General features: G+C 37.1%; 1 long non-coding RNA gene across 1 annotated transcript; it reads right to left on the bottom strand.

Annotated features, from left to right (window-relative positions):
- Positions 1 to 4,819: 4,819 nt before the first annotated feature.
- LOC127560844 (uncharacterized) lies at positions 4,820 to 8,376 on the bottom strand. Its single transcript, XR_007953416.1, has 2 exons — positions 7,967 to 8,376; positions 4,820 to 7,432 (listed from the first exon to the last, which is right to left on the bottom strand). It is a non-coding gene; the product is annotated as an uncharacterized LOC127560844 (long non-coding RNA).
- Positions 8,377 to 23,159: the final 14,783 nt, after the last annotated feature.

Genomic DNA, 23,159 nt, shown 5'->3' with positions numbered 1-23,159 from the left:
TGCAGTTTGTTAAAATACCACCATACTTAATGGGGGGAGGGAGATTAGATTGTCAACTGACAAGGCCCCTTTCCATGTGGTCGCCCTTCCCCCACTCCACCATGCTTCCCCACCCCAACTTCTCACAGCTAATCTTTTTAGTGTGCCATTTCCCCCAGGATCCAATCTGCCAGCTAAAGACAGGCCTCAACCTCATGGGGTATCTCCATGGCAAATGGCAAATTCACTAGGGGTTTGTGCCCTTTTTGTTCCTATTTCTGGAAAGCCATTTTCCTCTCTCTCCCTCCTCTCACACCATCTCTTCTTCTCCCATCTCTCTCTCCTCCCAATGCCTACTTGCTCAAACCTTCTCCAACGTACTTTTAACACTCTCAAACCAATAACCCTTCTGACTAAATGCTCTATTTAAACTATTAATTGCTTTTGCAAATCAATCTTTCTTGTCCCTTGTCTTTAGGTTTTGTCTAAAGATCTAAAGATTTTGTCTTTAAATCATTTTTTTTAACTTTAAACAAATAAAACAATAACTTTGAACCAAATTTCATTAAACTTATACATATACCCAACAGAGCTGACAAATTTTTAATGCATAACTCATAGTTTACAAAGTACTCAATACTTCTAGAAAGTAACATACCATCTAAGTAGGGAGATACAAACATGACCTCCCCTAAGGTAAGTTACTGGCATTTTGTTTTAATAACCTATATTTTAACTTAAAATCCAATCGAATACAGCTTTAAATCCCCAATAATATAAAACTGCTTTTGCTATCATATTTCAAATAATGAATTTCACTAAACAGCATAGTTTCTTTCTCTCCCTCTGGCCCCATGTGGCCATTATTCCCAATGGACTTTTCCTAATCTCCAACTTTGGCCAGAGTTGAAGCCCTCAGAAAAGTCAGACCCTTCTCTCTTTTTTTTTCCTAACAAAATCTAGCTCACAGAACAAACATGAATGACAAAGACATTCTGCACAAAGACACACAGACAAAAATCACATGGAAGAGACCATCCCATCCCCACATACAACAGAAATACCCAAGTACACTTTTTTTTTTCCTTTTTGCTCCAAAAATTTGAATTGGACTGCCCCCTCTCAGAGCATCCAATCTCACTCCTGGTCTCCAGCAAACACATCATTGACCCTCCCAAGGTGGCTTGGCAGACCAGGGTCAGGAGTTGTCTATTTTCATAGTGAATGAGATGAGGTGAGATCTTTCAAGACAGTTGTGAAAATCGAGTAAGGCTTCATCTACTTCAGAGTTTGAGTAGGCCTGAAGGACTTTGAAGATGGAGTGAAGGACATACTTAAGTCCCCTTCCTGCTATCCTCTCATGACATCATTTTGTCCCTATTTCAGTCAAATATGGGCAACTATGTACTTTTTGGTCAAGTACTTTTAGAATGTAAGACCCTCAGCCAAAGAGGATGAGGGTCAGTAGTGGAAGGGGATATTTGTGTTAGGGATTAAAAGTGTTGACCCTGCCCCAGAAGGTGCTTCCTCCCTTCCATTGTCTGCTCAATGGGTAGGATGCCCTATTCTTGCAAACCTATAAAAAATTTTGCTTTGCTTCTAGAGATCTCTCTAGCTTTTTTTTTTATTAAATGGTGATCCCTCACTATTTCTGAATCACACAATAGTCAACCATAGAAGGCCCCTATCCTGTGCCATTAACAGGACCCCTTAATCTGGCCCTCACCCCCAGCGTCCACAAGAATAGTTCAAGGACACATTATCAGATAGTGCTCTAGGATCACATATGCATAAGTTTCCTGGCTCTCTCTTACCCAGGCTTCATCTTGGAAGACTTGTGTGCCTTCTGTTTGTGTCTGAGTGTCTCGTTTCTCCTAGGCCCATTCTTCACAGAGAGGGAGGCTGAGAGTCTGATCTCAAGGTCTGTTGGAGAACCCAACCTGTTGTCTAACTTGAATCAGAGATCCAAGTCATTTCTCAGGGAAGCCAGATCCCGGGCAGAGCCCCATAAACTGTGTGGGACAGGTCCGGTGCAAGACTCCCTTCCCAATTAACTAATCAAAGACATCATCAGGTACAAAGAGAAAGCATTTATTTAATCCCTGCAAGGAGGGGCCCAGACACATCTGGGAGCCATCCCAGCTCCTACCATGTGCACCTGGATCCTGACCAGCTTCCTGCTTGTTCAGAATTTAAAAGCAAAAGACTCAAGCTTTCTCATTGAATAGACTAAAAGGATGTAACCATCCTTGACCAATGATCACCAATGCTCCCACAAGTCATGTCACTTTCTGCAACTTCCTGTATCTCAGAGTTCAAAGTTTATCCCTTCAGAAAGAAAATACCTCCCCAAGGTCCCAGAGTTCTGAGAACAGAGATCATGTGACAATACTGAGAAATACTTCATCCAATCAGTCCCATTTAACTCTATAAATGCTAGCTACTATTATTCTAATTTTTCATGGTATGAATTTTAATATTAAGGCTATATACAATTTAGAATGTACTGCATCAGGTAATTTTTACAAAGGGATGTTTACTTAAAAAAATAAAGCAAGAAAAAAAATATAGTTCCCCCAATACATCAGAGGAAACACTTTTTTATCTCACCTCAGTCTCTGGGGAGAGTGGCTCAGTTCCAATAGAGTTCAAGCCCAAAAGTAACATCAATGACATGAGTCATTCTTAGCTATCATGGGGCTGGGCCCTTTAAAACACTCTTTGCTCATTCCAACATTGATGTTAAGCTGGCTACAAATCACAGTATTTTACTATTTTCCAAAATGTCATTCAAGTTATGAACTACTTAATCTGAAGTGAACTTTGCAGCCTTATATTCTCCCCTAAGTGATCAATTTTCAGTCCCTGCAAATCACCTGAAAGACACTAAGATGTGTGTGAATTCAAATGAGCACATCCTATAGTTTGCATAGTTAATATGGTTAGCACAATTAATCTCAGTATAGCTATCTAAATCATGGCATTTCCAATGTAGACAACAATAATACAACTCTGTGTCATTAATGACACAAATTCCTAGAACACATAATAGAAATACATATAGTAACCAAATGTATAGACAGGCAGAAACACAGCCTACACATTTACCACAATATACTTCTAAGATTACATACTAGTATGTATACCATAGAAGCATAAGTCAGCAATACAGCCAGAGCTTCACATGCCAAAAAACGTATCACCCCTGCATTCTCATTAATGAAATAAAGTTTCTGTGACATTGATTATGGAATAACTGTCTTTCCCATTTTTCTTGGATCATGTTATTGGTTGAATAATTGTAGAATTGCTACCAGGACCAACTGAGCTAATAAATGTTATTCTTCTTTACAGATTTGCTGGCTCTTTATCTGGTAAATTGGTGACTCAGGCTGCCCATTATAGCACAGTCTCATATGGGTATTTGCTTTTCCCACTCCACAACTAGTGTGATGTTCTTCTTTTCTATAATATAATGATTTTCTGGGAGCAGGTTTCTTGGGGAGGTTTTCTGAAGGCAGCTTTAGTTTTAGTTCACAGTAATAATCACTTCAAAGGCAGCCAGCTGATAAAATCCAAACATTTATTTTCTCCTTCCAAGTCTTATCTCTTTCCTTGGGCCTTGTTAGCTTTCTTAGAGGCCTCTCTCCCTCCTTGGTTCCAAGAGCTCTTGCAGCTTGTCTTTTAGCTCTTCCAGCTTCTGCCTCTAGCTCAACTCCCACTTGTGGCTTCTCAATCTCCAACTGATACTCCCCTCTTAATCTTTTCAACTGAACTGACTCACTGAAACTCTAAGAGCTTCTTTATATATGATCTCTTAAAGGTGTGAACCCAAAGGTTGACTCCTCCTCTGAGAGAGTGGGATTGTGGGTTTCTGACTTGTGAATCTCCCGAACTTGTGAACTCTAATGTGTGAGCTAATGTGTGAATTCTCAAAGGTGTAAACTCAAGCATTGTTTCTATCAATTCTAATGACAATACATTGTAAGGATTTGCTCTAATGTGTGAACCAATATAAATTCCATTGAGTTAACACTAGAATTCTAACAACTAGAATATTAGATTAGACAGCAGCTACCTCTAGCCTAGAGTCCCAATTATGGGTTGAATTGCCTGACTCCAGGTAGGTACCAATACCTAATTTTACCATTATTAAAATAATCTTCTTCTGAGCTGTGACAATCTCAACACAGTGGGCAAGGGTGCTTTTCTGCTCAGAATCTGTTTAGCTGATGATCTTTTCCTCAGAAAGTCTGAACAATTCCCCAGTTGGTGGTTTCAATGAAATTGTCTTTGCAGATCCTTCAGCATTCTCTGAGGTATTTTGAAAACAGGAAGGTTACTCAGTCTCTCCATAATTTGGTATAATCTAGACTCCAATAATCTTCTGTTTTGTGCATTGCCTGAATAATAAGAGTTCTTGGCAGAATTCTATCACCTGAATGGAAATCTTGTAACAAACTTACTGCAATCTATTTTATCACGTTTCTGAGTTGAGGCTACAGCTAATTGATAACCCTTCTTTAGTCTATCTATCAGTCAATCTGCACACTGAATTTAATTCTCTACAATTCAAAAAACTGAGTTTTCTAAAACTACAGAGAAAAAAACAATAGGCAAACCTAGTAACAGAAGAAAGTACAGAAAGAAACATACATTTGACCATTGTATTTTTCTTTTTAATAACTTTTTTCTTTTAAAAATTTAATTATATATAAATATGTAATATATTTTGTAACGTGACTTATTTCCTCGAGCGGAGTATCTGCCCTCTACTTACCCATCTTCTGGGTCTTCGGTCGTCACCGGCTTCCGAGGAAGAACTAAACACTGAGCCGAGTTACCAAAAGCAAAACTTTATTATTACACAGCTACATCAGGCAGAGAGAGACTTCAGGAAAAAATGTAAATAAAAACTTTTTAGTTTTGTCAGCACCAATCAGGGTGTCTGTTACCAGTTTTATCCTTATAAGGCAATCTTGTAGCTAGCAAGCCTGTGTCTTTGGTATCTGCTTTGAGCCCCAACCCCCAACAATTCCCCCTTTTTGTTTAAAGGCAGTGGTAAAGGCACGGTTCGCCTTGTCTCAGTAGCAAGGTTTTATAAACAGATGGCTTATGCCCTGGCTCCCTTCTGCGTGAGCTTGAGGATTTCAGCCACGGAGCGCTGTCTTAGGTCGTCAGGGCAGGCCACGCCTGACCCGTGGATCCCTGCCACACCAGGGCCCTGTCTCAGGTGGGTGGGAATGCCCTGAGGTTGCCCATCATGGCGCGGTGGTGGTCTTATGGTTGTGGCTCAAGCTCCGTCAGCCAGACCTGAGGGTCATAGCCTTTTGATTATGCATGATCAAAGGGAGGTAGTTATACAGAGATACACAGGCGCCAGGGGATAGTTAACTTATGTAAGGCAAAGTTTCCGGTACCATGGAGTGTTAAAATCAGCTTCAGTAAAACAAAGAGGCTCAGGTTGTGGGGTGTGCGAGTTGTCCACTGGCTCTGAATCATGGATTTGTTGGTAGACAATTTGAACGTTTTTCTGGATCGCAGAATCAACCTGAGACTTAACAAAGTTGGTTAGTTTGTTGAACAACCATGGTCCAAAGGAAACCAAAAGTAAGAAGCCAATGAGTGGGCCTAGGAGACTAGGAAGCAATGTTGTCAGCCAGGGGGAAGCAGAAAACCAGTTTTGGTACCAGGATTCTTGTTGCTCTCTCTCTCTTTTACGTTTTTCTAAACTGTCCCTGATCTTTTGAATGCTATCCTCTACCAGGCCCAGCTTATTTACAAAGAAACAACATTCTTCTTTTAGTGCAGCGCAAAGGCCGCCCTGCTGTAAGAACAACAGATCTAAACCCCTTCTATTTTGCAGTACTACTTCTGCTAGGGAGGACACAGAGTCTTTTAAATTTTTAAGGCCTGATTGGAGTTCTGTGAGGTTCCCCAATGTTCTATCTCTACCTCCCCCTTTTTCTTTCTCATGGAAAGGAATTATCAAATGACCATTGCCCATATAAATCCCAAGAGTGAATCAAAATCCCTATACATAACAGACTAGTACAGTAGCATTTCCTAAAAATCCCTCAAACATAACAGCAACAGTTACACAGTGTTAACAAATCCCATCCCAAATCTTAAGCACACAGTAATAGATGATCCAGGCAAGGTTTAACAGTCATTCATCAACCATTCCCAAAGTCCCTTATATTAGTCCAAACTACAGTAGATGCAGGGTCAAGTCCATGGCTCTCATTTAAAACTGCTGCTCCAGGCTGTGAAGTGACAGGAGGTTCTCATTCCTTGCAGAGTGGGTGCATCATGTTGACAATCAAAGCTGATCAAAGCTGATTCAGGTTCCAGAAACAAGCCAATATCTGTAATTTGACCAAAATCTAGAGCAAAAACACAAATCTAGCAAATAAAGATTAGATCAGTCTCAGATAGAAAGACTCAGTTCACCAAACTGCTGCAGAATATGAGGAGGTCAAAATAAATTGTTTCCTATGTGAAGAAATGAGTTTGCTTTACAGGCCAAGCAAACGGGTGCAGTCCCAAGTTGCAACATCAGTGAGGTCTCACAGACCCCTGTTAATTGTCCTCTTATCATGTAGAAACCTTAAAGAAATAAAACACAAATATCCAGTAACAGACAGATGACCAGGCGAAATGGTCAGTTGCCCAAGCATTTAGGATACAATGATTACATATGACCAGACTGAAAATAGCAAGGCATGACATAATTGAATTATATTAACAGTTCTATTGACCATTGCTCTGATCAGAGAGATCAGTTACAGAAGGAAAAATGCAAGAACATAACTATTACATAATATAAGCAGTTAAAACTCAATCTTCAGCACATCAAAGAGTGGAGCTTTAAAACTCCCAAATAGAATTAATTACAAGCCCAAAGAATTTCATCTCCAAAGTTTCAAATAAATCCCAAACAATTATTTACCATGACCTTATATCAGTAACAGTAAGAAATTTATCCCAGAAAATTCACACAATTCTTATGTACCCAAGTAGATGTTGCATCTTGAATAAATTTAATAGTATACCAATCATTTTGCTTTTAAAATACCCAATATACAGAAAAACTCCAAACTACATATGGTTCACAACAAAAACATTTTCAAAAGGAAGAAGGCAAAAACTATTATCCTTGGAGTCCCATTTCAGATAATTGGCATCAATACAGTTAATTAAAACTTCCTATTTTCACATAAAAAGAATCTGAAAAGTTCTTGAAAACATCAATTAAACTTTTTGAAATAACCCTTTCAAACTATATACCACATTTCTGATCATATTCTTTAATATTCATAACCATTATGTATCTAAAGAAACAAATATTCAATCAATTAACATCTTGTAAGAGCAGTTTGTCTTTTTAAATAACCATTTGTTTTCTTCAGCCAAAGGAACCAAGCAGCTGCCGCTTTCCACTGTTGCTTTGCTGCTCTCCCCGCAAAAAAAAAAAAAAAAAAAAAAAACACATCCCATCTCAGAACCATCTCTCTGTGACTATCCTTTCCAACCAGTTCCTTCTTTTTCCCTCTGATTTCTTCTTGAAATCGTTTGCTTCTACTAATCAATCCTTCTTAAATCACCTTCATTCTCCTGTCCCATCTCTCTGTCTCTTTCCTACCAATGCCTACTTGCTCAAACCTGCTCCGAAATACTTCTGACTAGATGCTCTATTTAAATTATTAATTGCTTTTGTAAATCAATCTCTTTTTCCTTGTCTTTAAATCACTTTTTTAAAACTTTAAACTTCAAGATTCACAACTAATTTTGAATCAAATTTCATAAAACTTATAATATAGTTTACAAATTACCCAATACTTTTAAAAAGCAACATATCATTTAAGTAAGGAGATACAAACATGAGCCTCTCCTAAGGTAAGCTACTGGCATTTTGTTTAATAACCTATATTTCAATTTGTAACGTGACTTATTTCCTCGAGCGGAGTATCTGCCCTCTACTTACCCATCTTCTGGGTCTTCGGTCGTCACCGGCTTCCGAGGAAGAACTAAACACTGAGCCGAGTTACCAAAAGCAAAACTTTATTATTACACAGCTACATCAGGCAGAGAGAGACTTCAGGAAAAAATGTAAATAAAAACTTTTTAGTTTTGTCAGCACCAATCAGGGTGTCTGTTACCAGTTTTATCCTTATAAGGCAATCTTGTAGCTAGCAAGCCTGTGTCTTTGGTATCTGCTTTGAGCCCCAACCCCCAACAATATTTAACTTAATTTTAAATCAATGAGGCCCCCAAAAGGGAGATGTGTACTCATGTAAAGGGTCTGCCAACATCATTGGCATCATTGAAGATTTTTTTTTACTTTTACTTTTCTTAACTATTTATATTTTTACAAGTTTTTCCCCACATTTTAAAAAATGCGCAAAAGAGAATAAAAGAAAAGTCAGAAGGAAGCATAGACATTGTATATCTATATGAAATTATCTTTTGGTGTTCTGCTATATATATACACACACATATATATGTGTGTGTGTGTGTGTGTGTGTGTGTGTATATATGAAACTGATTTTTTTTAGTGTGTTTAAGTTCATAATTTTGCAACATATGTTTCTGTCAAGAGATTTGGCTACAAAAAAATTCACTGTCCAGAAGCCTTAGGCTTAATTCTAGTGTTTTGAACTGTATTCTCTGGTTGATGGTGCTAGAGACTTCTCTTTTTCTTAAAGCTAACAAATTTATGAAGTTTTTATGTGATACCTTGTTTTGAATTCCTTATAGCTAAAATGTTCCTAGTAAGCCAGTTTAAGATTTCCCAATTTCTCAGTAACAATTTGTTTTCCTTTCCTCCTCCCATGTAAATAAGCGGGAAGAGAAAAGGTAGTGAAATAAAAATAAGGGGCAAGGTCTTTGCTTTAATCTTCCCTTTGATTAACCTCATTCCTGCTCTTATTGTATATAAGTAGCAAGCAGAAGTATTTTTTAAAATTTTAATACCTTTTTATTTACAAGTTATAAGCATGGGTAATTTTACAGCATTGACAATTGCCAAACCTTTTGTTCCAATTTTTCCCTTCCTTCCCCCCACCCCCTCCCCTAAATGGCAAGATGACCAATATATGTTAAATATATTAAGAGTATAAATTTACAAAATGATATACATGTCCAAACCATTATTTAAGCAGAAATATTTAAGACTTTTTGAGTCCAGTCTTCAAATTTATCCTTCTAAGGATCAACTAAGCAGTTAATCAATCATATATTTAGAACTGGAAAGGATTTTTGAAGTCATTTAATCCATCTCCTTTATTTTGCAGGTGAGGAAACTGAAGCCCATAGAGAATAAATGACTTCTCCAAACAAATGGCATATGAAAGAACACAATGGTAGGACCTAGAGATCCAAAAATTAAACAGTTTATTCCCTGAAAGAGCTTTAGATTGTATTAATATCTAAACTATATAAATGCATGACAACTAGGAAGTTCAGTGGATAGAATGCCAGGTTTAGAGTCAGAAAGATTCACCTTCCTGAGTTCAAATCTGACCTCAGACACTTAATAGCTATGTGACCCAGAGCAAGTCATTTCACCATGTTTACCTCAAATTTTTCATATGTAAAATGAGCTGGAAAAGGGAGTAGTAAATCATTCTAGTATCTTTGTCAGGAAAATCTCAAATGGGGTTACAAAGAGTCAGACACAATTAAAAATGACTAAACTAAAAGAAGGATGGAAGTGAAGCAGAGTACTCTGCACCCCCAAGTATTTCTCTTTGGAGTAACTCACATTCTGAGATTACATTGGGAGGTCTGAATTTCCTAGAAGGAGACCTGCCACATGGACATGATTCATTACTTTCTCTCAGGACCCACTCTACCTCACCAATATAGCTCCTGAGCCCTACCAATGTACATTCTATTACACAAAATCAATCATCCCAACACCACTAACTATTCATTTTCTAAGCAGTATGGCAGAAGCAAAAATAGCATTCATAATTTTTATTCAATAGAAGACAAAAGCAGGAATAATCAAAACATCACAATCCACTCATAAATCCAGATTATATTCTCTCACTACTAATGAACAAAGTGAGAAAGTGGGCATACTTATAAAAACATAGTTTAAGTGAAGAAACCAATGTTCATTCTCTGGTTAAAAGGTCTTGAAGTCTTTGGTTCCTTCTGAAACAATATGCAAGAAGCTTTATCTCGGCTAGTTGTTCCCTTTCTCGTTTTCACCATTATTCTCTTGGGCAAGATTGCTTCTATTTTGTTCTGAAGTTGACAAAGCAGTAACTGGCTTTTTCTTTTCACTTTAAAATGGGGCAAAGAGATAGTGCTGTGCTATTTTAGTTCCTTTAAACCAGAAAACTGCAAAGTTCCCCACATCTTTAAATGCCAAGGAGCTCTACTTTATCCAATCTCCTCCTTTTCTGAAAGCAAAGTGGTCTTTGCATTTGTCTCTATTTCTTTCTTTGTTTCTCATCACAAAAGGTAGCATGGAATAATAGAGACCCTTGAGCCTACGGAGCTCTAGTTGTTCTAGGATTCAGTCTTTCCCCAATGAATCAGAAAAAAAAATCTTGATTCCAGTTAATAAGTTCACATCAGAACAAATTCTAGCTATCTTCTAACAAACTCAACTCCTACATTCCACTTTCAGATTATTTTTCATCTAATTCTATCTTGTATGTGTAAGAGTTTGAATCATGTATCAAAAAACTAGATGGCCAGTTTGTAACAGAAATTTATAATTAGATATGATCTGAAATGTCCTATTCCATATCTCCAAAGGAGACTTCCATTTCTGTCCTTGTGGAAAATATGAGAATGCCTGGTAACTGGACAATCATTCCTTTTTTTCTCCATCTTCAAGAATTTCAAACTTATAAGCTAAGTTTATATCTATTACATACCAGACATTTGCAATCTTGGGATACAATGCTCTTTGAAGATTCATTGGATAGGGGGAACTCTACTTTTTCTGTTCTTTCCAGGTAAGAAATAGTCTGGCTTCAAAATAAGAGGGTAACAATTAGCTTAGTCTTGGGCAACTTACCTATTTTCCACCTAACATTTATTATTTCCCCCTGAAAAAAGACAATCAGGAAGAACAGGCAAATATTTTTCAAAGCAAGCAGTAAAATAGAAATTGGGAGAATTATATAGATTTGTTTTAGTGGGTTACTATTAAGGATCAGGCTCTGCAACTTGGGGACAAAATGAAATCTCAGCACAACCAAGGAAGAATGGACCTCATCCAAGAAATCTCCTGTTAATATGACTGGAAACACTGCGGCTTAATGATTGTACATTTATAATCTATATCAGATTGTTTTCTGTCATGTAAGGGAAGGAATAAAGGGAGAAAAATATGAGACTCAAAATCTTACAAAAATGAATGTAAATAGAAAATATAAAATATTATTAAGTAGAGTAGAAATTCTCTGTTAGCAGACTCTGCCAGTTTAAGTGCTGGTAATCAAGGATTAGGATCCCAGACTCATCCAAATATTTCCATTTCTAGAAAAGCCTCCTGTTTGCCATTTCAAGTTTATGCCTCAGAAATTGGAAACTAAGTTATGGTATATGAATGTTATAGCATATTATTGTTCTATAAGAAAAGATCAGCAGGATGACTTTGGAAAGAACTGGAGAGACTTACATGAGCTGATGCTAAGTAAAATGAGCAGAACCAGGAGATCATTGTACATGGCAACAACAAGATTATGTGAAAATCAATTTACTGGGCGTGACTTTCCAACAATGAAATGTTTGAGTCCAGTTTCAATGCTGTTGTGATGAAGAGAGCCATCTATACCCAAAGAGAGGACTGTGGGAAGTGAGTGTGGACCACAACATAGCATTTTCACTTTTTATTGTTCACATGCATTTTTTTTCTTTCCCATATTTTTGTTTGATTTTTTTGTGCAGCAAGATAATTTTATAAATATGTTTACGTACATTGTATTTAACATACATTTTAACATATGTAACATATATTGTATTACTTGGCATCTAGAGGAGGAGATGAGGTGAAGGAAGGGAAAATTTGGAGCACAAGGTTTTGCAAGGGTCAATGTTGAAAAACTATCCATGCATATGTTTTGAAAATTAAAAAGCTTTAATAAAAAATACAATAACAACAAAAAATAAAGTTTATGCCTTCTATTGGTGAAACTGTGAACTAATCTGACTGTTCTGGAGAGCATTTTGTAACTATGCCCAAAGAACTATGTATAAAATTGTGTATACCTTTTGATCCAGTAATACCACTGGTAGGTCTATTTCCCAAAAAGATTTTTTAAAAAAGGGAAACGGACCTATTTGTACAAAACTATTCAGAACAGCTCTTTTTTGTGGTGGAAGAGAATTAGACATTGAGGGCATGCCCAAATTGGGGAATGGTTGAACAAGTTGTGGTATATAAGTGTAATGGAATACTATTGTGCTATAAGAAATAACAAGTAGGATGGTTTCAGAAAAAGCTGGAAAGACTTACATAAATTGATAAAAAATGAAGTAAGCAGTAGAACACTATATGGTAACACTATATGAGATGATCAACTGTGAATTACTTAGCTTTTCTCAGCAATACAACGATCCAAAACAATCCCAAATGGCTTATGATGAAAAATGCTGTCCACATATAAAGAAAGAACTAATTGAGTCTGAACAGAAAGGGAAGCATGCTCCCTCCCTCCTCCTCCTCTCTCTCTCTCTCTCTCTCTCTCTCTCTCTCTCTCTCTCTCTCTTGTGCTTTGAATTTTCTTCCACAAGACGACTACTATAGAAATTGTTTTATATGATTGCACATTTTATATCTGCTTGTTTATCATCTGGGAGAGGTGGAGCAGAAGAAGTTATAGAGAATTTGGAACTCAAGAATTTTTCAAATGAATTGTTAAAATTGTTTTTATATGTAATTAGGAAGGGAATAAAATATTTTTAAGAAATAAAGCATGTATCTTTGTTTTCCTCCCCTCCTTCTCGGAACTCTGATATTCGCTGTTCCAAAAACTCTTAAAGAATCAGGAATCAGAGACAGCTAGGTGTGTCACAGTGGAACCAGTCCTGAAATTAGAATGACCTGAGTACAAATCTGACCTCAGACACTTAACACTTCCTAGCTGTGTGACCCGGGGCAAGTCACTTAACCCCAATTGCCTCAGCCAAAAAAAAGAATCAGCAATCCTGCTTCCTTATACATTCATATCTAGTAGCCTCACAGGGCTATCCTTTGAGACATCACCAAAATTTAGCAGTGTCAAGGGGGCTCTTTACATGTTTATTTACATATCTCCACTAGAATGTCCTCCTTTAAGATGGAAGCTTTTTTAAAAAGTGAGTTTGACTTTTTGGCTTGGTTTTTGGTTTGTTTGTTTTTGGGTTCTTTTTTTGTAACACTTAGAACGGTACTTGGCAAGATGCACACTTTTTTTCTTATAAATATTTTATTCCCTTCCTAATTACATGTAAAAATAATTTTAAATATTTAATAAATGTTTACTGACTGTCTTTTCCTTTCATCTTTTCCCTACTTTGTATCTTATTCTCAAAGTTAGCTTCTAATGTCTCAAGTCATAGGCTCCTTATGACTCATGAAGTAAAATTCAAGAAATATTTCCATCAGGTATGACAGAAAGCTCTTTCATATCATTCTCAAACACTATTTGAATGTAATTCTTTCAGTTATAAATTTTGAAACTCTAAAACCAGTCACACTCTAATGAGCTGATGGACTACAGTGCCTACAGCTATTAACCTCAGATATTTTTCTGCTTTAAAAAAAAAATGCTCTGAAAACATTTATTTGGGGAGTCATTTTCTATCTGGTTCTCAGAACATTGTGTTGTCAGAATTTTTTGAGAGAGTATTTGTTATAAGTTGACTTAATAATTTTTATTATTCTAATATTCTTTTTCTGCCTTTTCAGTAACCAAACTGTTCACATATGAAAGAGACAAGATCTTACATAGATATATGCTAAATAAATACAAGGTAATTTATGGGAGGAAATGAAGCAGTATCAATTACTCAATCACTAAGAATTTATAAAAAGCCTAATTGTGTTGTTTGTCCTTCACTTTTGATGATATCAGGGAGATGATGCCATGACATGCAAGTGAATTGAATTTAAGTGAGGGAGGAGTGTGTGAGGTCATCTGCATATGTCTTAAGGGTCCAATGGCCAGATATGGATCAAGATGATGAGATGGTCAGGGATGCAGTGGAAGACCTTGATCTTTTTAACAGTCTTCAATAGGACTCAATTTGACTGAGGAAACTGCTCATTCATCAATTAAGGTTAGGTAAGAAATGAGGCAAAGAATAGCCTCCTTTACTTAGTCCAAAAAAAAAAAAAATCAATTTGGGGGAGGATAATTCTGCTATTTCCATTTACTCCAAGCCAATCAAGGTCCAAATAATGACCAAGTGGGGTTTGACCTGAGACTAGTTGTTGGCCAAACAATGAGAGTTGGAGTGATTTGAGTTTGAGACATGGTCTTTAAGGAAGAAATCTTCTATTAAAACCGAAGATGTCAAGTGAGCTTTCAGTGATCAAAATTTACATTCCTTTGGGCAGAGTACTGGTAAGGGTATGATACCCTATGTGGACAGAGGGAAGGGAAAGAAAAGAAGAAAGAAAAGAAAGGAAGGAAAGAATTAAGGGACAAAGGAAGGAAGGAAGGAAGAAAAAAAAGGAAGGAAGGAAGGAAGAGAGCAAGGGAGGGAGAGAGAGAAGAAGGAAGGAAAAGAAGGACGGAGGATGGAAAGGAAGGAAATAAGGAAGGAAGAAAGGAAGGAAAAGGAAGGAAGGAATAGAGGGAGGGAAGAAGGGTGGGAAGAAAGAAAGAAGGGGGAAGGAATAAAGAAAGGAAGGAAAGATGGAAGAAAGGAAGGAAGGAAGGAAAGAAGGAAGGGAGGGAGGGAGGGAGGAAGGAAGGGAAGGAGTAAAGAAGCAAGGAAGGAAAAGATCAAAGCAGCCATTGAGCTTAGCTTTGATCTACCTTAAGTGATAGTTAATAATAATAATAACTCTCATTCATATAATGCTTCAGAATACACTTTACATTTGTTATCTCATTTTATTCTTCACTACTCTGTGAATAGGCACTATTATTATGCCTACTTTTTATATATAAGGAAACTATTCAGTAGTTTGCCTCTAATCACACAACTCAATCTGAGTTAGAGTTTGAAAAAATCTTACATTCTCCACATCTAGCACTCCATCCCTAAAATACTTTTCAGTCATGGACAGACAAACTATGGGAAGACACAGAGATAGGAGATAAAAATGTCTTAAATGAGGAAAAGCAAGGCCAGTTTACCAGAACCATCGAGTATATCCTTGAAGATTACTCCAGACCTAGAACTCTGACCTGAGAAGTACTGCCTGGTCTCTGAGCTCCTTCCCTTTTTTTGGAGGGTGGAGGGCTTTTCTTTGGACCTCATTTCTTCATTTCCCTTGCACTCACTTCTGTTTTGACTTTTCCCCTCCTTCCCTCCACCCCCTCCCCCAGATGGCAAGCAGTCCTATACATGTTAAATATGTGACAGTATATCCTAGGTACAATATATGCGTGCAGAACCAAATAGTTTTCTTGTTGCACAGGAATAATTGGATTCAGAAGATAAAAATAACCGGGGAAGAAAAACAAAAAATGCAAACAGTTTACATTCATTTCCCAGTGTTCTTTCTTTGGGTGTAGCTGCTTCTGTCCGTCATTGATCAATTGTAACTGAGTTAGATCTTCTCTTTGTTGAAGAAATCCACTCCCATCAGAATACATCCTCATACAGTATCGTTGTTGAGGTATATAATGATCTCCTGGTTCTGCTCATTTCACTTAGCATCAGTTCATGTAAGTCTCTCTAAGCCTCTCTGTAGTCATCCTGCTGGTCATTTCTTACAGAACAATAATATTCCATAACATTCATATACCACAATTTACCCAACCATTCTCCAATTGATGAGCATCCATTCATTTTCCAGTTTCTAGCCACTACAAACAGGGCTGCCATAAACATTTTGGCACATACAGGTCCCTTTCCCTTCTTTAGTATCTCTTTGGGATATAAGCCCAGTACCTACTTCCTGACTTTAAACTTGATGTTAAGGTTGGGCTCTTTTGTACTTCTGAATAGAAGGTCTGGGCTGGTCCTGAGACTGTTTGGAGTACTGAATATTGTATTATTTTAGATCAAGATCTCAGCGGCAGGCTGGGGATCTGGCAGCTTTCAGTGCTTCTACTTCTGACCTAAGATAAAGTCTGATTGCTGTTTTTCTGGTTTAAACTCTGCAAGTTCCTGACCTGGGTTTTCATCTGAACAACAATATGCTGCTGTTGGACTCATCAGCCTCTGTCAGCCAACTATAAAACTCTTTCAGAGTGACAGAATTATAGACTCTTTGGTCTGGCATTCCTATCCTCCATAGACTATCTAGATGTTAGAACTAAGATCCTGCTGTGCTCCTGAGGTTTGAATTACACTGCTGCTATTATCTTCTGAATTTTTCTGGGTCACAGATCCAGGCTGGATTAAGAAAGGACCTGCCCTTCAGCAGTATACCAAGAAATGAGGAAATTCAGAAGATAATAGCAGGTCCCTTTCCTTTCTTTAGTATTTCTTTGGGATATAAGCCCAGTAGTAAGCACTGCTGGACCAAAGAGTATGCACAGTTTGATAACTTTTGGGGCATAATTCCAGATTGCTCTCCAGAATGGTTGGGTTCGTTCACAACTCCACCAACAATGCATCAGTGCCCAGTTTTCCCACATCCCCTCCAACATATATCATTATTTTTTTCCTATCATCTTAGCCAATCTGACAGGTGTGTAGTAGTATCTCAGAGTTGTCTTAATTTGCATTTCTCTGATCAATAGTGATTTGGAACACTCTTTCATATGAGTGGTAATAGTTTCAATTTCATCATCTGAAAACTGTCTGTTCATTAGATTTACTTTTCCTCAAAAAACACTATCACTTTCACATCCAAGATTCTTTGAATCTGTCTTTGTCTCTCCTCTAATCTTACGCAGTTAAGATTCTATGTCACCGCTGTGAATGACCTCATCTTAACTTATGATTAGTTCACTAATTTTATCTTCAATTCAGAATCAGATAAATTCCATTTGCCCTCATAATCAGAGAACATTTCCTGTGTCCATATCACTGCAGTATACTTTGGCGCCCAACATGGGGCTAACAGGACCCCCCCCCCCCCCCCAGTGGATTTCAGTGGAAAAGCTCCGATCCTGATTCAAGTGGAAAAGCCTCTGATCCTGATCCAGTGGAAAAGACTCTTCAACCCAGAAATTAGGGTGAGTACAACAAAGAAATTTTGTTAGAAGAGTTAAAGTAGAATTTCAGCTAAGATGGGACAGATATTTAGAAAACAGCCTGTTTCTGTTCAAGGAAAATGTTTAGAGAGCATTGTCAAAGTTATGGAAAGCCAAGGTTTAATTATAAGTTTACAGCAAATCACTGAACTTTTACAAATTGTAAAGGACATATGTCCTTGTTTCTCTCTTGATAAGGAATTAGATCTAAATGAATGGAAATTGGTTGGAGAGGATCTTTGTCAATTCTATGATAAAAATGGGCCTAACTCAATAATTAATACATATAATGTAATACAATTGGCTATAAGAAGTTATTTAAGTGATAGAATGATGAAAAGGAAAGTACAGGAGGAAGAAGTGCCAACTTTACTAGGTGAAAAGGAGGACGAATCAGATGAGAATGGAGTTAATTACAATTCTGAGTATGATACTTCACAGCAAGAGGAATTAGGTGATTCCACATCCCTCCCCCCGCAATTAACCCTTCATGGGTAGAACAAGGGGGAGGGAGAGAGACAGAAACACAGTCAGCTTCTCCTGTAAAGCAGAATTTGACAAGATTAGAAAAAGCATTAATTAAAGCAAAAAATGAAGGAGAAGATATATCTGATTTTATAAATGCATATCCTGTGATTGAAGAGCTCAACTCCTCAGGTCAAAAAGAGAGAAAATACACTCCTTTTAATTTGGGAAAAATTAAAGATTTGAAAAAGGGTTGCACTCTTTATGGGGCTACATCATCTTATGTGAAGATGTTACTGGATAATTTGTCTTATGAAATCTTAACCCCGAATGACTGGAAATCCATCGCTAAAACATGTCTTGAACCAGGACAAAATTTATTGTGGCTTTCAGAGTTTCATGAATTATGTAGAATTCAAGCCCAACACAATAGGCAAACAGGACAAATCACTTTTGACCAACTAGCTGGTGAAGGTCAGTATGCAGAGAGTTCAGAACAGATTTATTATCCCATAACAGTGTATGAGCAAATTTCTAAGGCTGCAATAAAAGCTTGGAATTCTCTCCCTGGACAGAAAGATGGAAATAATGCTTTCACAAAAATAGAGCAAGGTCCCAATGAACCTTTTGCAGATTTTGTGGGACGTTTACAAACAGCTGTAATAAGAACCATTGGAGATAATGCAGCAACAGAAATAATGACTAGACATTTGGCTAAGGAAAATGCCAATGAGGTTTGCAAAAGAATTATATGGGGGCTAGACAAAGATGCTCCTTTGGAGGAGATCATAAGACGCTGTGCCACAGTGGGCACAAATGCTTATTATACCCAAACTATGATGAATATGGGAAGACAAGGTCCTTCTTGGCAGAGGAATTCTAGAGAAATTCGTCGATGTTTTCAATGTGGAAAAATTGGACATGTAAGAGCCCAATGTAGATACAGAGATACAATGAGAAGACAGGGTAAGAGAAAACCCAAAACCCCATGTCCAAAAAGTAATCAAGGCTTTCACTGGGCCTCTAAATGTATATTGACCCAGAGGAATGAGAGGCAGGGCCCAGCTCCAAAATATCAATCAAAGAACAGGTGGGGCATGATAGCAGCTGAGGTTACACCCAGAGAGACTTTAGAAATTCAGGACTCAGGATTATAGTTGGGAAGAATACAGGCTTTTTAAGACAACAAGACAATATCCAATGCAAACAACTCCAATGTAATTACCAGATGATGAGGAGAAATCCCAAATTTGGTAAATAGAAGGGAATTAGATTAACTGCTTGGGGAAGAGGATCTGCTTATATTTCCACAGATGGAGAAAGAATCAAATGGCTGACAAGGAGACTGTTAAAAAGACTTTTAAAATATTAAGGAATCATTGGATTTCCTGACACAAGATGAAACTGTTTTAGTTCTTGAAAAACCAGCAAGAATCATTGGGTTCCCTGAGATGAAAAATTGTTGATGAGACCTTTTGCAGTACTTCAGAGCTTACAGGAATTTTTAGATTCCTGGCACATGAACTAATGGACAATGGATTGCTTATCGACTATTTCTAGGACTTATGGACATGTGTAAATCTTCAGGTTGATTCATGTTGTTACATTACTACTAGCCTGTGTTATATTGCTATGTGCTTATGTAAATTATGTATAATGCCTCCCATATTGATGGATTTATGTATACCATGTATATCTGTTACAAAGTTCTGGCCCATATTGATGGATTTCTGTGTACCCCCTCAGAAACCCCCTATGTTTTAAAACAAAAGAAAGGGGGAGATGTTGGAATCCTTACTAACTGCTAACTAATTAGAGTTGATCTAATCTTACAAGAAGATGTTTTGGGCAGAACCTGAAACAAGGTACTAAGTAGAACTAATTAATACAAGGCTTGTGTTCACACCTTTAAAAATTGGAGTTCAATGAGTTCACACCTCCCTTGAAGCTTTTTGGGCCAGAGAGCACTATGGGAGAAAACCCACAATCCCTCTCTTGAGCATAAATAGAGCTTCAATGGGCCAGTCGAGGAAGTTCTTCAGAGGAAGAAGCTACAAGTCGGGATTTCAGCAGAATTACGCCAGAAGCCCTCTCTTCAAGGCAAGACAGATTCAACTTGGTACTGGCTCTGGAGGCTGAAGAAAGCAGAGGCAGAAGCAAAGGACAAAGCAGCAAGAGCTCTTGGAACCAAGCAGAGAGATAGGCCTCTAAGCTAACTGGGCTATATTGGAGATAATAAAAGATCTGAACTTTTATCACCTGGCTGCGATTTTGAGAAGAAAAAGCTCACCACATTTTGGCGCCCGAACAGGGACCGATTCAGATCCATCTGAACTAGATCACAACAGTATACCACAATTTGTCACATTTAAAGAACTAGCAACTATTTCTCTTAAAACTCTGAACAGACCTAGGCTCCAGACAAATGATTGCCAAAGGAGATCACTCAAAAAAAAAATTTCTCCATGTGAAATGGCAGTACATTAAAAAGACATTAACTTATTATGCCTTAATCCTTTTTAGGCAAGCATCCATAGTTGCTTACAAAGTGCTTGCTTGGTGCTAAGTCATGGGAGGACCAGAATAAGCAAAAAGAAAAACATCCCTTGCCTTCAAGAAGTTTATATTCTAATAAAAAAGAAAACATATAAAAAAGGAAGCTAGAAAAGAAGGAGAAGAAAAGATGGCATCCAGTCAAGATGAATATGTCCTGCGGAGTTGTAAAAAATTACCCAGGCATAGGTTCTGTCAATAAGAAGTTAGAATTTAAAAAAAAGAAAAGAAAAGAAAAGTAAATCTAGCTGAGTAGAGGATCAGCTTACAAATAAAGAATAAGATATTGTATTTAATCTATACTTTAATATACTTAACATGTATTGGTCAACCTGCCATGGCTGGGGAGGGGAAAGGGGAAGGAGGGGAAAAATTGAAACAAAAGCTTTGGCAATTGTCAGTGCTGTAAAATTACCCATGCATATAACTGGTAAATAAAAAGCTATAATAATAATATTGATTTAAAAAAGAAATAAGGGATAGGTGGATGGGGAAGCAAAGGATGAGGGAAGAAAACAAGAGAAGGATCCTTGAATGGGGGGGAGGGTTAAGTAATAGTAAGCCAAATTATGGAACAGAATTTAATGAAAGTTAGGAGAGATAGGAAAGACATGTGTATGTGGAGTGTGTGTGTGTATGTGTGTATGTGTGTGTGTGTGTGTGTGTGTGTGTGTAATCTGCATATGTATATTTAAATACATCATTTCTTAATTATAGCCTGCTTAGGTGTAGTGAGAAGGTGAAAGAGGGAGAAAGAATAAAGTAAATCAGGTGAACAGCAGAGAACAAAAGAAAATTATAAGGAAGTAAAGAAAAGATGGACACAGAAGGACATAATTTCTTCTACAAATATGTATACTTTCTTAAATTTTTATTTGTTATATATTTTGAATCCTCCCTGATGTTTTGTTGGGCACATGATAATGTTCACTTTTTTATTTTATATTGCTTTTCTGTTTTTCTTTTTGGTATTGTTTCTTTAAATAAAATAAATTGAGAGGGGGTAGAGAAATAAGGGCTTATCAGAGAAAAAAAAAATAAAGAATAAGAGAAGTCATCCAATAAAGCGACTAATTTGGCTGAGATTCATGCATAGATAGATCAGCACAAAAACTACATACATCACAACACTTTTATGAATGTTTTCCAAACAAAATACAAAATATTGAAGTTTATATTTCCAGAGTTGTGCACATAGATTTTCTTCACTCTTGTACTTTCTTGGCGTATTCTGTGTTGCCCACTCTCCCTCACAGATACAGAATGCCACTAGTGGGAGAGTGTGATCAAATCTAATATGTGCATTGTGATATATTTATTATTCCTTGAATTTTTTTCAGCATCTGAAATATATTTTATGATTATTAAATATAATCCCGATTCCAAAGCCCATTGGTATGGAACTCTCACCTTATTGGTGAAGATCAATGCTCTGTGCCTGCATGAGTGGTGGAGTAGAATTGGTGAAAATGAGAGAGAAAATAGTCTTTTCAGATTCTTCTGGTTTCCAATTTCAAGAGAGAAGATGGGTCATTCCAAATTTTTTCATCCTGTCCTGTTTACCCCCCTCCAAGGGAGATGAAACCAATATATAAGACTTCAATCAGTACCACATTCCTAATTTGTTAAACTAATAACTTTGGGGGATTTTTCTTTGGATAAGATCTGTAATTTTCTCAGTTGAGCTAAGAGATCTCTTTCCCAAAGGAAAATTTCCTTTGGTCTGTATGGGCTATACATTTTTATATGTGTTTTTTCCGATTTCTATTTTGTTATCAACTTGCTATTTGCTATGGGTTTCTGTGAGGATGAGGGAGTTCATAAGATGAGGATGCTAGATATATAGCTATAGATAGATCCTAGAGTGAACCATATATTTCACTCACTGTCACAATGAGACAGCTATATTACATAAATAATTGTTATATTTAAGATCTAAAGTCATTATTGTAGCTTCTTTTAAGTAAAAGCCAGTATGTCCCTTGGGGCTTGAGACTGACTGGGGAAAGAATATTCTCCCACAGCCTTTCTCTGGGAACCTTCCAGCGTTAGAGCAGATTGGAATAAATGAGCAAGCCTAGAGAGTGAGTAGATATCTGAACCTACATCATGAGTGGCCATTCCATATCTATTATACCTAATAAGACTGGAAAAATGGTTTGGAGCCAAATTGTGCAAGACTTTAAATGTGAAACATTATTGTTAGTATCTTTAGTTGATTCTAGGGATAACTGGAGCCAGTGGAATTTGTTGAACAGAGAGTAACCTATGATTTTAAAATATTACTTATAGCAGTTATATAGGGAGAATAGGTTGGAGAGGGAGAGATTGAACAATAAATCTATCGCAAAAATTTAGATGAAAGGTCTTTTTCTTTAATTGGGGAGGCAATTGGGGTTAAGTGATTTGCTTAAGGTCAGTGTCTGAGGCCAAATCTGAGCTCAGGTCCTCCTGACTTCAGGGCCTGTGCTCTATTCATTGTGTTATCTAGCTGCCTCTAATAGCAAGGTCTTAAATTAGGGACCATGGCTATGTAAAGAATAAAATGGATGCCAAAAACTTTGGGAAAATAAAATTGATTGGACCTGGCAACTGAATAAAATAACATGTATTTAGCATCTATGTACCAGGTACAATACTATATGATTTATAATTATTATATCACTCAATCCTCACAACAATCTTTAACGCAGGTGCTATTTTTATCCCCATTTTACAGATGAGAAAACTGAAAGTTTAAGCAATTTGTTTAGGGTCACACAGCTAGCTAAGAAACATCTGAGGTAAGTCTTTCTGATTCTAGAACCAATGCTCTATCTATATTTATATCCC

The sequence above is a fragment of the Antechinus flavipes genome, chromosome 4 (genome assembly GCF_016432865.1).
Source record: "Antechinus flavipes isolate AdamAnt ecotype Samford, QLD, Australia chromosome 4, AdamAnt_v2, whole genome shotgun sequence".
NCBI lineage: Eukaryota > Metazoa > Chordata > Mammalia > Dasyuromorphia > Dasyuridae > Antechinus > Antechinus flavipes.
This window is presented reverse-complemented; position numbering and strand designations above follow the sequence as displayed.